General features: G+C 43.1%; 1 protein-coding gene across 4 annotated transcripts in view; it reads left to right on the top strand.

Moving 5' to 3' along the window:
- RCAN2 (regulator of calcineurin 2) overlaps positions 1 to 15,860 on the top strand; it is a 273,661-nt gene that overhangs the window by 80,655 nt on the left and 177,146 nt on the right. The gene's annotated exons all lie outside the window — the stretch shown is intronic.

The raw sequence follows: 15,860 nt of genomic DNA, 5'->3' as shown, positions 1-15,860 counted from the left end.
TGTCCTTGAAACAAAACAGTCTCATCTCTGCCTTATGTCTTTTTTCAACTATTTCTTTTGTCCGCTTCGCAGAAAATCTTCTTGAAAGAGTTTTCTATAATCGCTGTCTCCCTACCTCATGTGGATTCCTCAGCCTGCTACCAACCAGACATTTCTCCCTGTTACTCCAGTAAGAAGCTCTCATCAAAGTGATAATGACCTTCATGTTGCCAAACTCAATAGTTATCTTTATCCATATAATTCTTTTTTTAAAGTTTTTTTAACATTTATTCATTTTTTGATAGAGACAGAGCATGAGTGGGGGAGGGGCAGAGAGAGAGGGAGACACAGAATCTGAAGCAGGCTCCAGGCTCTGAGCTGTCAGCATAGGGCCTGACGCGGGACTCGAAATCATGGACCGTGAGATCATGACCTGAGCTGAAGTCAGACACTTAACTGACCGAGCCACCCAGGCACCCCTATCCATATCATTCTTGACCTCTCAAAAACATTTGACAAAGTTGACTATTACTTCCTCCTCAAAATTCTTTTGTCTTTCATCACACTGTAATCTCCATTTCTCTTTCCTCACCAACTACTTCTTCTCAGTGCTCTATTTTCTTCCTTTCTCTAAGCTGAACTTGAGGTGCCCCATAGGCAAGTTATCAGCCACCTCCCATTCTATTTTCTTTCTTTCTCTAAGCTGAACTTGAGGTGCCCCATAGGCAAGTTATCAGCCACCTCCCATTATTTATTTGTATATTCTCCATAAGTGATCTCACTCAGCCATGTCATGGCCAGTGACCCCATCACTGTCTACCTCTAGCCTTGACTATGCCCCAGAAACTCCAGACTCAAAGATTTAATTATCCACTGGACACTTCCATGTGAGTTGAAACTTCTTCTCAAACTTAATGTGGGCAAAGCAGACCTTCTGGTAACCTCTCAGGAAGCTTGTGTGTCCCACTATGTCTCCATAAACACCATTACCACTTACTGGGTTATTCAGATAAAAAATATTTCTTCCTTTTCCTCTCCTTAACATATAATCTATATACAAATCTTAAAAAATCCTAGATCAGACTTCTTCATTCTGTTTCTACCACTATCATTTTAGATTAAGACACCATTGTCTCTTGCCTTCGGTAGTCTTCTGGCTGGCACTCCTGATTCTGCTGTTGGGTTGTCTACAAGCCATGCTCCTGCCAGCCAATGAGACCTCTGCAAATTCCAAGTATGATGATTATGTCAGTTCTTTATTTAAAGCTCTCCAATCACTTCCCATCATACTTAGAATAAAGTTCAAAACTCTTTACTCTGATTATGCCCTGCCAACCTTTCAAATATCATCTCATACTGTTCTCTTCCTTGCCCATTCTGTTTCAACCACATAGTCCCTCTCTCTCCTTCCCTCTCTCTCTCCTTCCCTCTCTCTCTCCTTCTCTCTCTGTCTTCCTTAAACCAGCTCTTCTTTCTTCTGCAGAGTCTCTTCTTGATCGTTACAGGATTGGGTGCTTCTTTTCATTCGTATCTCAACTTTAATGTTTCATCCTTAGAGGTCAGATTTACTCTCATATCCCTTTTTCATTCTCTACTTGAAAATGATCTGATAAAAAAATGGCTTAAAAATGGCTTCTCTCTCCATGAGAGAAGGACCTTGTCTGAACTGCCTTCTGCTCTAGTCTCTGTGTCTGTATCCATTTTGTTGATGAATGAATGAATGGACCAGTATGCCAAAATGAAAATGTATTCACAAGTCTTATTTCAGAGATACCAATGGACAGCAAAAAGGTTGGTTTGGTACAAGAAGCAGTTAAACTATGCCACTCTTATATGTTAGTTTGAGGAACTTGAAATGCACGAAATAACAACAATAATAACAACAATAAGCCATTCAGAATTATTGAGTAAGGGTGGGGAAAGGTTGGTATGCTGAAAACCTCCTTGAAATAGCTGCTATGTTCTGGCTTTCTAGATATAATTTAGTTTTGTTTCCCTGTCATGGTGGAAGGACCAAAGAACAATGAAATGACGTAAGCAGGGGGGAAAAAAAAGCAACATTAACTCAAGTAATCCACAAATGAAATTACCAGCACTTAAATCATTGAGAATTTACTACATTTTCTAACAACTTTGCCTATAACTTTGCTATCTTTTGCAACCTGAGGATCAGCTGAATAGGTCAGGCAGGTGTGAGTACCTGAGTAGTGCTTCTTCTGGAAACAGTGCCTCTCCAAGGGTGTCCCGGGGGGTGCCCCTGTCTTACGGGAGGAATGAGGTCCCCTGTGATGGTCTGTTGCTTCCTGTGCCCTTATTGTCTTTCTAAGGGCAGACCTGCTATTGTGCCCTGGTTCATCAGTTTATTTACATATTTACCAAACACTTGCATGCACCAGGCACTGTGCTAGGCTTCAGGGCTACTGTTGCTGCCTTCCTTCCTGCCAGACCGCCTCATCTCCTTCAGGTCCGTCACATATGGCCACTGCTCACACCGCTTTGTCCCTCAGGGGGCAAGGGCATTAGTAGGGAATATTTTTCTAACATAAAAATATTCCCAAGGTAGAGACTGATGACTTTTTTCATTCACTGGAGGTGACTGGAGCCACTGGAGGTGGCTGCCCATGATCCGTATTGATCAGTATTTTCTGGCAACACTCTTTTAATTTAGTTGTGTGGAGTCCATTGATTCATGGATTGATTCCAACATCTCCTTAATTTCAGGCACTGAACCAGAAGTGCAGATGCAAAAAGCAAAAGGACTCTGTCTTTGCTCTCTGAAATTGAATCTGGTGAGGAAAACCATGTTTCCACTCGGCTTCTTTTTTTTTTTTTAATTTTTTTTAACATTTATTCATTTTTGAGAGACAGAGAGAGACAGAACGTGAGCTGGGGAGGGGCAGAGAGAGGGGAAGACACAGAATCTGAAGCAGGCTCCAGGCTCTGAGCTGTCAGCACAGAGCCCGACGCGGGGCTTGAACCCACAGATGGCGAGATCATGACCTGAGCTGAAGTCAGACGCTCAACTGACTGAGCCACCCAGGCGCCCCAATATATATTTTTGAAAATACTAAAGAATGAGCTAACTCCACACTAAAAACCTAAGGTAGATCCAGTAGATAATTGCACAGGCTTTGGAGACAGACAGACTGGGCTGAAAACCCAGCTCTGCCACTTAGCAACTGTGGCCTTGCAGAAGTTCCTTAATATCTCTGACCCTTGGTCCTTCGTATGTCAAATGTCAGGAGAGTTAGAATGTAGGAAAACACAGAATAAGTGTTCATAAATAGTAGCTGCAATTACAATCAATAATTTTTATTTGACACTTTGATTTAAAGTTTAAAAAGCTCACTAAGAGTTCTTGAAACAGACAACATGATTCATGGATGAAGAAAATTGTAACAGACCCTTCTTAATATTTTTGTCAAGTTGTTTTTTAGGGGGCAACAATTCTGTCTCTAATTCAGGCCTTCTGAGGTGTTTGCTTATTCTGTCTAGAACCTCAGAACCCTATGGTGAAATGTTTGAGCATCTTCATGTGAGTAAGGGACTTCACGGAATACCCCATCCAACGCCTATTGATGCTTTGCTGGAGATGGGTTTTGGCTCCCTTCAGTAAATGCTGCACTTACACTCTCCCCACTTCCCTCCACTCTGTTGTGCTCTGCCTGCCAGGCCTTCCGTCACCACCTTTTGCGAGGGCGACACAGATTTAGGACTTTCCTGACATACCAAGCAGGATACCCAAAATCTACTCAGGGACCTGGTCTCTTGATGAAACCTATCTGGTTTATTAGTGTGGATGATTTAAAATATTTTGGTCATAATTCTATGACTAAATGACAATTCTGGACTCAGTTTTATAGCCTGAGCCACCTCCTAGACTCAGCCAGTGACACTGCCTTTGAAAACTCGAGGTTATACGTGGCAGAGGGAGGCACCAGCCGCTATGTAATGGAGTGATGTCAGCCATGTTTCCTTATGGGTCAGAGCACAAGGAGGGTGCTGGATATGATTTATTACACTAAAAATCTATCTCACCTAAAGTAAGACAAGGAATGGAAGCCACATTCTGTTCAAATTTACCAGAAAGTTTAAAACTTGTCTTTAGTGGATTTGACCCCTGTGTTTTTAGATAGCATATCCCACATCAGGGTGCAAGGCCGTTGGACTGTTTCTAAACATTAAAAACTCCTATGGACATACATACCTTGGTTAGTCTGGTGGAAGGGTCTGGTAACTTACTTTCCCACAGAGAAGAGACCTAGGCCCATCATTGAAAGCCCTAGCCTTCATATCATTGTTAAATGATCCATGGCAGTGATACAGCCAAGTAGGGGAGCTGTTACAGCTTCTAGGCGCTTCTGTTCCCCATGGACTAGGTATCTCTCTAATGTTTTGTATGTGCTGAATAGATATAACGTAAAATTGGCCACTTTAACCATTAAGTGTGACTGTTAAGTACAGTCACACTGTTGTGCAGCCATCACGAACCAGCTGTCTCTCAGAATGTTTTCACCTTGTAAAACTGAAACTCTATACCATCAAACCGATTCCCCATTCCTTCCTCTCCCCCACCCCCCCCCAGCCCCTGCTAACCTTGATTCTACTTTCTGTCTCTATGACTTTGGTTACTCTCGGTTCTCCAGCTAAGTGGAATCATGCCGTATCTGTCCTTTTGTGTCTGGCTTATTTCATTTAGCATCATGTCCTCAAGATGCATTAATGTGGCATGTGCCGGGATTTCTTTCCTTTTTAAGACTGAACAATATTTCTAGTCCCCTCTTATCCGTGGGGCGCACGTTCTAAGACTCCCGGCGGATGCCCAAAACCACGGATAGTGCTGACCCCTAGAGGTACAATATTTTTATCCTATACATACATGCCTATGGTAACATTTAATTTATAAGTTAGGCACAGTAGGAGATTAATAGTAACTGGTAATAAAACAGAATAATTGTACAATGTGCGGTAATGAAAGTTATGCAAATATGGTCTCTCTCTCTCTGTCTCTCTCAAAATATTTTGTGCCGCACTCAGCCCCCTTCTGGTGATGGTGTGGGATGAAAACGTGCCCACGTGATGAGATGGGGTGAGAGCAATGACATAGACCCTGTGATGTGGTGTGAGGCTGCTGTTGACCTCCTGACTATGTCAGAAGAAGGAGATCCGCTTCCAGGCCTCAGTTGACCATGGGTGACTGAAACCGTGGAAAGCAAAACCGTGGGTAAAGGGAGGGACTCCTGTACTTCACTTGGTGTATCTATTCATCTGTCATCGGGCATTCTCTGTACTTTTAAATAAGCTATATATTCTGTGTGATCTTCCCCGCCACCACAGGCTCTTCTCACTGTTTGATATTTGAAGTGTCTTCAGAAGTTTAAGGTATTTGTTTATGGTTACGTGGGAAAAAAATGGAGTTGCTGATAAGCAAACCTGTCCCTGTTGAACTATAAAACCCGTGAGTTCTCTCCCCAACTCTGTTTCTTACATGTGCCAGCCACCTTTCTTTTTTGAAAGAGAGAGTGTGAGCGGGGCAGGGGCAGAGAGCGGGAGGGACAGAGGCTCTGGAGCAGGCTCTGCACTGAGAGCAGTGAGCCACATGTGGGGCTAGAACTCACAAATCTGAGCCGAAGTCTGATGCTGAACTGACTGAGCCACCCCGGCACCCCCCCAGCCACCTTTCCATGGTAATGATGACCAACGTCATGGATATGAAAGGACTTTGAAAACCACAGATTGACAAATAGCTCAACATCATATTATCCTTGTTAACATTTGAGTATTTTCCAAACAACATTGTTAAGCTGTGTGCGCTTGGATTGTTCAAAGATTTGCTCGTATATAAGGTAGGGTTTTTCACAAAATAAGAAAATCATGTTTCCTACCAACTATTCTTATGAGTCTGCTTCTTATCTGGAACCACACCCAGACAAGGCTTTCAGAAAATATTTGAACGCTGTAGTAACAGCCAAGAGATTCCATTTGTAAAAGCTGGTCCGTTCCCAGAACTGGTTAACTTTCAGGCATATGCCTTTCTGCCTTGTGGCCAGAAGGTGGAGACATACGATGTCAAATACCTGATGTGTTGTTTACTATCACGCTTTTTAGCAAATCCTAATCAACTTCAGAAAGAATGGGGTCTGTTATTGATATATCTCACATCACCTGCTGTCTCAAAGCGTTGGGCAAAAATATTTTTTGAACTTTTACATGGAGAAAAATGTGTAAAAGATGAAAGACAGTAAAACATTGGCATAGTTCCTGGTAGATGACAGGCTCTTTCTGCATAGGGAGGGACCGAGGGAGGGAGTGAGGGAGGAAGGAAGGAAAGAGGGAAGGAAGGTAGGGAGGGAGGGAGGGAGGGAAAGAGGGAAGGAAGGCTTTTGAGAGCCTGTTACAGAAGTGCTTTTGGAGAAAATGGTCTAGGACTTGCATGGATACAAACTGCAGTTCATCCCTTTTGGCCTCTCCTCTCTTGACATTGTGGAATGAAAGTATGGAGTCTAGTTGTAAATATCTATAGCATATGTTTTGGAAGTGCGTTGCCATACAGATCAGTTGAATATATGAATTGGACTGCAGCCAGAAGTGATTAAGTGGTATTTAAAGTCCATAAAGGAATTAAGAAACCTTCGAAAGGCGAATAATAATGTAAGAACAGACTCTGTAATATTTCTGGTCTTGTTATATAACCTTTATGTATCTACTAAATGTAATTTTTAGTGATTGCATTCATATTTGCTCGTAGAGTTGTATACAAAAGCAAGTGAATCAGTAGGGTTCTGGGACTGGATGAGAACATTGAAAAATCATCTTAGACTATTCCCTTCCTTTACACAGAATTCCTAATATTTCTAAATATTCCTGATATGTTTCTAAAAACTCCAAGATAACTTTTGCATTCAAATAAATCAACACCTAAGGAATCTATTCTACTTGCATAATTTTTTTTTTATTTTTTATAAAAATTTTTTTAACGTTTTATTTATTTTTGAGACAGAGAGAGACACAGCATGAACGGGGGAGGGGCAGAGAGAGAGGGAGACACAGAATCGGAAGCAGGCTCCAGGCTCTGAGCCATCAGCCCAGAGCCCCACGCAGGGCTCGAACTCACGGACCGCGAGATTGTGGCCTGAGCTGAAGTCGGCGCTTAACCAACTGAGCCACCCAGGCGCCCTCTATTTGCATAATTTAAAAGACAGCCGAATGGCAAGTGATCTGGGTTTGGATTTTTGTGGTTTGACGTCACACTTTGAAATTCATGGGCCCTGCAATGTCTCAGGTCCCAAGATCCTAGGTGAGGGTTGGCCCTTTCTTCGCTCCTCTTGATTTTCTGACTTGCAAAAGCAACGTGCAGGAGTAAACATGAGGCCAAGCATCCCAAGGAAGGTGGCATTTCTCTTGGTCAAACTACTTCCTGCTCGAAGAAGCAACAACAACAAACCATGCAGAAATGTCATTCCTTGCCAAGCCCCTAAACGATCTTTTTCGTATTCCTTTTTATCTGGTTATGCTCGGTCACATAGAGCATCAAATGGAGAGGCCAAGCAAGTGAGTCTCTTCTCTGTGTGGGCTGGCAGCTTTGCTCTCATTGGCTGGCGGGAACGGTACCCTAACCTTGGTCGCTGCACTAGGCATCCTAGTGGTAGCACTGAACTTCAATCTGTCACCATTCCCAGAAATAGGAGCAGTGCTGGAAATATTCAAAATTAGACACGCTTCCCTCCTAGCAGAATCTTCGGTACATGAAGGGCAGCACATCCGGTTCTGCTTTTCCAACAGAGGGAGGCCGGGGTGAGCTAATGAGTCACCATCTTCTATAGCAGGACAAAGAGAGCCCGTGTAGCGGGGTGAACAGCTCACCAGCTGGTCCCATCTGCAGCAGGCTGCCACGAAGAGCCTGCAGACATCACAGCTGTTTAGCCTCGTATCCGATGGCTCCAAACATGTAAACAGGTACCTGGGCAAAAGAATGTGCAACAGAGCAGCGGGAGCTACCCGTAGGGGAGTAATAGGAACATTGTCAACGAAAGCTATCTCTTCAAGGTATCGGACACAGGCTGCCTAGGAAACAAGATGTGCCTGATTCCAGAAGGACTCCGACCAGAAAATCCTCAGAAGTTGTTTTATAAACAGCTTCCCTCCTGAGAGAATGATCCCGGTTTTTGTAAATATCAATCTCGACATATTGACGACTTTGAAAAATCAAAGCTTCTTCTTCCAGATGAGCGGTTTCAGCGTCGGCTAGTACCATTGCATTTTAATCTCCAATTTCTTGTTTAATTATACTTCTTCGGGACACACAAAGGTTTTATTTTTATATAGTCCCCCATCAGTATTATTCCTTTTCTTCTCTCTTCCTTTAGAGGCATGCTTCTAAAGATTGGCCCCTCTGTAAGATTATGTAATCTCACCTTTATTTTTTAAATTTTTTGTAGTTTACTTTAGACTACAGTCAATATTACCTTTTTATTTTATTTTATTTTATTTTTTCAATATATGAAGTTTATTGTCAAATTGGTTTCCATACAACACCCAGTGCTCATCCCAACAGGTGCCCTCCTCCATACCCATCACCCACCCTCCCCGCCCTCCCACCTCCCATCAACCCTCAGTTTGTTCTCAGTTTTTGAGTCTTTTATGCGTTGGCTTTCTTCCACTCTAACCTCTTTAATATTACCTTTTTAAAAAGAGAGAGAGAAAGAGCGTGTGCGCGTGCATGAGTCGGGGAGAGGCAGAGAGAGAGAGAAGGAGAGACTCCCAAGCAGTCTTCACGCTGTCAGCACGGAGCCCGATGCGGGGCTCAGTCCTACGAACCATGAGATCATGATGTGAGCCGAGATCAAGAGTCGAACGCCTAACCTGGGTCACCCTGGCGCCCCTCACCTTTGTTTTTATCTAGTAATGCTAAATTACCCATGCATCAGAAATTCTCAGGAATCTTCTGAAGAGGCACCTTGGGAACTTTGGCATCTCTGTAGGCCAGTGGGTCTAAACCTCACCTACATCCCATTTCCCTGGCTTCTAGTTAAAATCCGCAGGCCCCACCCTTAAGGATTCTGCTTCAATAGGTCCTCCGAGGGCCCTGAGCATTTGTCTGTCTAACAGGTTCCAAGGACATGCTAATTTTGAGACTACGGGTTCAGGGACCACCCTTGGGAGAACCACAGCTGTAGGTCAAGGTATGGGTTTCCAAACTTGGTTGCACATGAAGTCGCCTAAATAACTTATGACAGATACAAACTTCCTGACCCTGTCACAAAGCTGGATATCAACAAATACAAAATTAAAATGATATAAAATTATCACTCCTGAAGTGGATTCCTTTCCCCCAAACTCCACCGCTATTTCAAAAAATCCTCATCCTTCAAGGTCTAGTGCCCTGTCCATGAAGCAGTTCCCGGCAACAAGAATGCTTTTGTTCTTCTGAACAATCGGACTACTGTTTTTGTCCTGTCCTTACTACTCTTTGAATGTGGACTTTTTAAAGATGGATGCTTTGCCTGAGTTTTCTTGAAACTCTCCTTGGAGACTTAGATAAAGCAGCTGTTTAAAACAGTCTAAATCATTACTTTGTTGTTTCTCATGAGAACTCCAAGTTTCATTTCTTACTGAGATCTTTTATTTGAGCGGTTGCTACCTGTTTGAGGAAAGATATATTTAAAAAATAGCAGCATAGGGGCGCCTGGGTGGCTCAGTCGGTTAAGCATCCGACTTCAGCTCAGGTCACGATCTCGCGGTCCGTGAGTTCGAGCCCCGCGTCGGGCTCTGGGCTGATGGCTCAGAGCTCAGAGCCTGGAGCCTGCTTCCGATTCTGTGTCTCCCTCTCTCTCTGCCCCTCCCCCGTTCATGCTGTGTCTCTCTCTGTCTCAAAAATAAATAAATGTTAAAAAAAAATTAAAAAAAAAATAGCAGCATATACTGCCATTGGCTCTTGACTGCATTAGTTTTGATCCTGCTTTCATGTAAATCTGACTGTGCTGAAGATGCTAAAAGGGACCTCTTACTGTGTTGTGTTTCTGCACCTTGGCCTTGACCTCCTTGGCTGCCTCCTCCCTGTTCCCCACCCCACTGGCAGTCTATGGCTGCTTGACCAAACAGTCCAGTGATAAGAGTTCATGAGGAAAAGAGCCATTGAATATTTTTCTGGTACTGGGACACAATGCCATCTCACTCCCATGCTCCAGGAGCTCAGACTTTGGGGTTTAAAATTTTTTTAAGTTTATTTATTGGTTTTGCAAGAGAGAGAGAGAGAGAGAGCAGGAGGGGGGCAGAGAGGGGCAGAGAGAGACAGAGAGAGAGAGAGGGAGAGAGAGAATCCCAAGCAGGCTCTGCACTGTCAGCACAAAGCTTGATGTGGGGCTTGAACTTACGAACCATGAGATCATGACCTGAGCTGAAACCAAGAATCAGATGCTAAACCTACTGAGCCACCCAGGCTCCCCATGAGACTTTGGGGTTTTAGGGTCAACTTTAGAGGTCTCTGTCACCTTTAGTGGACAGTGAAGGTCGGAGGACTTAGTTTTTGGATATTTGTTCCTGAATCCCCCCATACCTAATTGTATACCTAGTCTCCAAATGAAATAGGGTGATTTTTATTTCAGAGAAACCATCAGCTACTTGTCTAGTTTTTTGAAACATGATGGGAATAAAGCATGAAGTAGAAGGGATTAAAATGCTGTTATTTACACTGAAAGTTCACTGATAATTTGTAGCCAAGTCATTCAAGGAGGTGGCCTCTAAAAGTGTGAAGTGTGTCTTTTAAAGTGTTCACAGACAACTTACGTTAAAGCAAAGGGTTTACTAAAAGCAGAGCACAAGACCTGTTTCTCTCTTGAGTCTTATATGAACATGAACAGAAAGAGTGGATGGAAACATTTGCTTCAAATTGCTATAAACCTCAAACAGCCGTCCCTGGTCTCCCATCAAAATCATTAATACTGTGAAGGCTGAGATCAGTGAGGACTGGACCAAAGGTTTATGGCTTTGATAAGCGTATTTGAAGCCTAAGAAAGAAATGAAACAGACCAAGAAATATCTGCCAGAATTTAATGAGATTTGGAGCAATGACTTTATTTGAGAAAATTACATATCTATCTTTATTTTTTTTTTACATTGAGTATGCATGGAAACTCTCATATCCAAATTTCCCAAGCCTGTTATAAGATGGTAGTATGAATCTTTGCAGATTAAATTTACTGATATGCCATCTTTTATTGCAAAATAGGTTGCATCCAGCTATTGTGTAATTTTTGCAATTAACTTTTGTAATTAATTACACTCATGAGATCGTAACTGGTTTTCTTTAGAAGAAAGAACTGCTCAGAATTTGGGGAAGTGGGTGCTTTTACCGCTGGTATGTGGAAAAGGAAATAATATCTGTGGTACAGTCTTGTAGGGGGTTATTTTGTGTGTGTGTGTGTGTGTGTGTGTGTGTGTGTGTGTGTGTGTTTCTATAGATTTCCATGGGGAAGCTGATATAACAATGTGGGAAGCAGTGTGCCCAGTGTCATATATCTCAGATTTCCTAGACCCTGCCCTCCATTTTACTACCAGGTTAACCTTTTTTTCTGCCTTTGCAACATTTAACATCTGATAGTTTGTTTGTATTAGAAAGAAATTGACAGATTCAAAACCAATATATTCGATGTATATCAAAGAACTACATTTCTAAACTGTACTAAAAGTATACTTATTTCGTGGATTCTATTTAAATTTCTAGAGTAATTTCTATTCCAAGCCACATTTAAGAATTGAATATATAGCTAGTAAGGTACTCTAGACCAGGCCGGAGGGTCAGTGCGAACAAAAGCAGGGTTTCGAGAACAGCTTTCATGAGCAGATCCCAAATAACATAAGCAAAAGTGTAGTACTCACTTTATAGCAAATTACCTTTGTATAGCACCTTAGATATAAATACTTAGTGGTTATGAAGTTACAAAGATTAATATTTCAAGCAGCATGGTCTGTGATCAAAAGAGTAACAATATCCCCTTCCAGATCGTCTCCTCTGAGATTATACCACTACCCCCATACCCTGCCCTAAAACACAAATACCAAGTAGCAAATCCTCCCCTCAGAGGCCCAGAACACTTGCTCGCTGTGCAGCAGGATACAATTATCTTGGGAGGTTTTTGTAAACTTTTTCTGTGCATGTAAAAGTTTTGCTACTGTTAATAATTCTTTCTGTGTGAAGATCTATTTTAAAGAGTGTGGGAGCAGGGAAGGGTACTTAGGAATGAAAAATACATTCTAGATACCACCCTTTAATGGTGCATCCCACTAACCTAAATCTAGCCAGCAGGCCTTTGAAAAGCTAAACATCCAAGGTCAAGAACTGCCCAGCAGTCGGAGCTTGCAGAATTATTTTTTATTGCAACACACACACACACACACACACACACACATACACACACACACACACGGACACTTATCTAGACACACAACACACATGTAAAATATTTTTTTTAGCACATAATAAGTGCTGGGTAACTAAGTGCTTGTTGGTAGGCTGAATCCAGTTCTTTCAAGTTTTTGGGTTTTGTACTCAAACTTCTGCTACTTCAGCATTTCAGATGCATTCATTCCTAATATGTTAGTGGCAACATTACCAAGTTCCCCAAATCACAAGCACTGTTTTCCAGAGCTTTCTTATTTATTTATTTATTTATTTATTTATTTATTTATTTATGCGTCTGTACACAAGCTTCCACCTCATTATAAGGGCGAAGTCTCAGGCATCCGACTTCTCTGGGCTCTGCTGGGAGTGGAAGAAAGACATCTGACTTGACGATGAGTATTTTCATTGTCCAGTGAATCAGTAGATGTATACTTACAATTAAAGCCGTTTGCCACATCCCTGAAGATGTGCTAATGATTGTGGAGGATTTGGAAATCTTCAGGGAGATGTTCAAGCAGAAATTAAAGTGACACCCACTACTTCCGCTTGCACAGTTCACAAGTTGCTTTGAAACTGACCTGAGCATACTCAGACTGGGGGCCGCACGCACGGACCAGCCTCCTGCACTACACAAGTCAAAGTCGGGCAGGCACACTTCCTCCTGGGGATAGGTTTGGGGCATCTTGTGCAGCTCTTTTTTCCTCTCTGCACTTCTTCTTACCTTTGATAATTAGAGCTTGTGGGGAAAGGCACCCAAATCTCCACCCTCTTTCCAAAACTCAAAGGAGACTCTTGGGGGGCACTGGCAATGAATGGCCCAGTTGCAGGGATGGGCAACACCTTCCCCAAAACCAAAGCGGAAAGAGATAAGACCGTGGGCTGGTTCCTGCCTGAGGGCTAAGGACAGAGGAGGAAAGGTGATTCTGGAGCCAGGAGGTTCTGATCCGAAACTGTGGGCAGACTCGTGCTGCAGGAAGTGTTCTGTGTGGGAGCAGAAGTTACCTGCTGATGCCGGGAAGCATGGCTGAGTTTTGTCCCTCTGATTATCCTGGGTGACTGTTCTTGGAATCTAGTTGTAAGAGGATCACTAGGAAACTTGCTGAAAAACTGAGTTCTCTGTCTTTTCACAGAGTTTCTGTTACAGTGGCCTAGAATTGGGCTCAGAAAGGTGCATTTTTAACAACCATCATGGGTGTTTCTCCTTCCGGTGGTCAGCGGAGGAGGTATTTTAAGAAGTGCCACCGGCCATAGAGAATAGGGTCCAAGGCAGAGAGAAGCCTTTCTTTTCTTACAAATATTGGTCATTTTTTTTTCTTGAAAATGGCCAGTACCACCTTTTCGCCCCACTGCTATGGGATAGTGGCCACGGGAGCCCTGAGCCAGGTCTCCCCTACATGCAGTGGGGCATGGACAATGCCCTGGGATTTCTGGGACACAGGAATAGATGCCGATGTGAGGGCAGGGGCAAGAGAAAGAAAGAAGCAATGAAATGTATCAACTGTCAAGAACTAATGGGAGAAACTGATTCCCAGGCAGGGCAGTGCTGCCTTCACCTCTGAGAGCAACCAGGCATGTCTCCCCGATGTTAGCATTCTGGTTCAAGATAAATGGTAGTTGAGGATGAGAGGGGTGGGCAATGAGCTTTCTTGGAAGTCTGGATTCAGTGGACTTGAGTAAGTACCCAGGAGAGTGGAAGACCATGCCAGGTAGAGAAACCAGTGAAAACCAGGCAGCCCTCCCAGTGGAGGTGGTCACATGAACAGGCAAGGTAGAGAAGAGATTCCAGTTTTTGGCAGAATACATAAAGATGGGAAACCAAAAATTAGAGGTGGAAACCAGAGGTGGAATCCAGAACCTGGAGGAAATTTCCAGACGCAGGACATTTGTTTTTGGCTAGAAGATAGCGGGTGGGATATAGGATTGCTGAGTTGCCTCATGTATTCCAGGAACAGGAGTGTTCACTTTGGAGTTACCCTCGTGCAGTGGTTCAAATTGTGCCCCACCTCCAAAGGTAGGTCCATTCAGAACCTGTGAACGGGGCTTTATTTGATAAAAGTGTCATTGCAAATATAATTAAGTTAAAGATCTCAAGATAAGATCCTCCTGGATGAGGGTGAGCCCCACATCCAATGACAAGTGTCCTGAGAAGAGGAAAGGAGAAGGGGAGAACGCAGAAGAGAAGGTGATAGGAATATGGTGGCAGGGATTGGAGTGATGTGTCTGCAGGTCAGGGCACATCCAGGACAGCCAGCAGCCACAGGAGCTAGGAGAGAGGCTTGGAAAGGGACTGTGCCCTGAAGCCTCCAGAAGGAACCAACCCTGCCAGCACCTTGATTTCAGACCTCTGGCTTCCAAAACTGTGAGAGAATGCATTTCTGTTGTTGGAAAGCACTGGGTTTGTGGTAATTTGCAACCCTAGGAAACAAACACATCTTTTCCGCTGTTCTTGATGTTATAGATTTGGGCAACCTGGCGTTCTGCTTTGAAAATGCAAGTATCTCAGGGAGTTAAGTGTTTATTATTCGTCATGCAGAAGAAGTTTTGTTAACTAAACATTTTACTCCTCCTAATGACCTAGGAAAGATAAATAGTTGTGAGTTATTCCCAGGGGTTGGGGAAGAAAAATCGGAGAATTGGAATCAAACACTTCTACTTTAGGCATATTTTGTTACTAGCTGTTTGATCATGGGAAAGTCACTTAACCTCTCTGAAAATTAGTTTCAATATCTATAAGATGAGAATTTTAATGCTTATGTATCAAGCTGCTGCAATATAAGGAATCAGTAAGACAGGCCCTGTCAAGCTGTTTGTAAAACCTTGGGCAATTATATGAACATATAATAGCATTTGTTTTGTGGCAGGGAACGCTTTTAGGAGGAAGAGCTGCTTAGATTTATAGAAAAGGTTGGCCTGGAATGAAGCGGAAGGCAAGGACAGGTAGCCCCAAACCTCTGCTATAAAATGTTTCCTGGTCTAATGAAAAAAGAAGGGATTTCAAATGTACCCCAGGACATATCGTTCTTCCTGGTCCAGGAACACTTTATATGAAAAGGGCTCTGGCCAACTGATCTGGAACCCTAACATGGTGTTTAATACAATGTCTGTGAAGAAGAAAAATGTAGTTGAGGTGCCAAATAATATCGCGACCAACTTTGCAACTGGATCCACTTCTCGGTTAGTGACATGCTGTTGGGAGTGTCAGTGTTAAGTGACATCTTAGTGCCCTGAGTTTATGTAGCTTCTAAAGGTACTGTGTTCATGCATAAGGAATGTTTGGGTTTTTTTAATATTGATTTATTTTTGAGAAAGAGACAAAGTGCAAACAGAGGAGGGGCAGAGACAGAGGAAGACACAGAATCCGAAGCAGGCTCCAGGCTCTGAGCTGTCAGCGCAGAGCCCGACGCGGAGCTCAAACTCGTGAACCGTGAGATCATGGCCTGAGCCGAAGTCGGACGCTTAACCGACTGAGCCACCCAGGTGC

The sequence above is a fragment of the Panthera leo genome, chromosome B2, assembly GCF_018350215.1.
Source record: "Panthera leo isolate Ple1 chromosome B2, P.leo_Ple1_pat1.1, whole genome shotgun sequence".
Classification (NCBI taxonomy): Eukaryota; Metazoa; Chordata; class Mammalia; order Carnivora; family Felidae; genus Panthera; species Panthera leo.
Note: the sequence above shows the minus strand (reverse complement) of the source record. Positions and strands in the feature narration are given on the sequence as shown.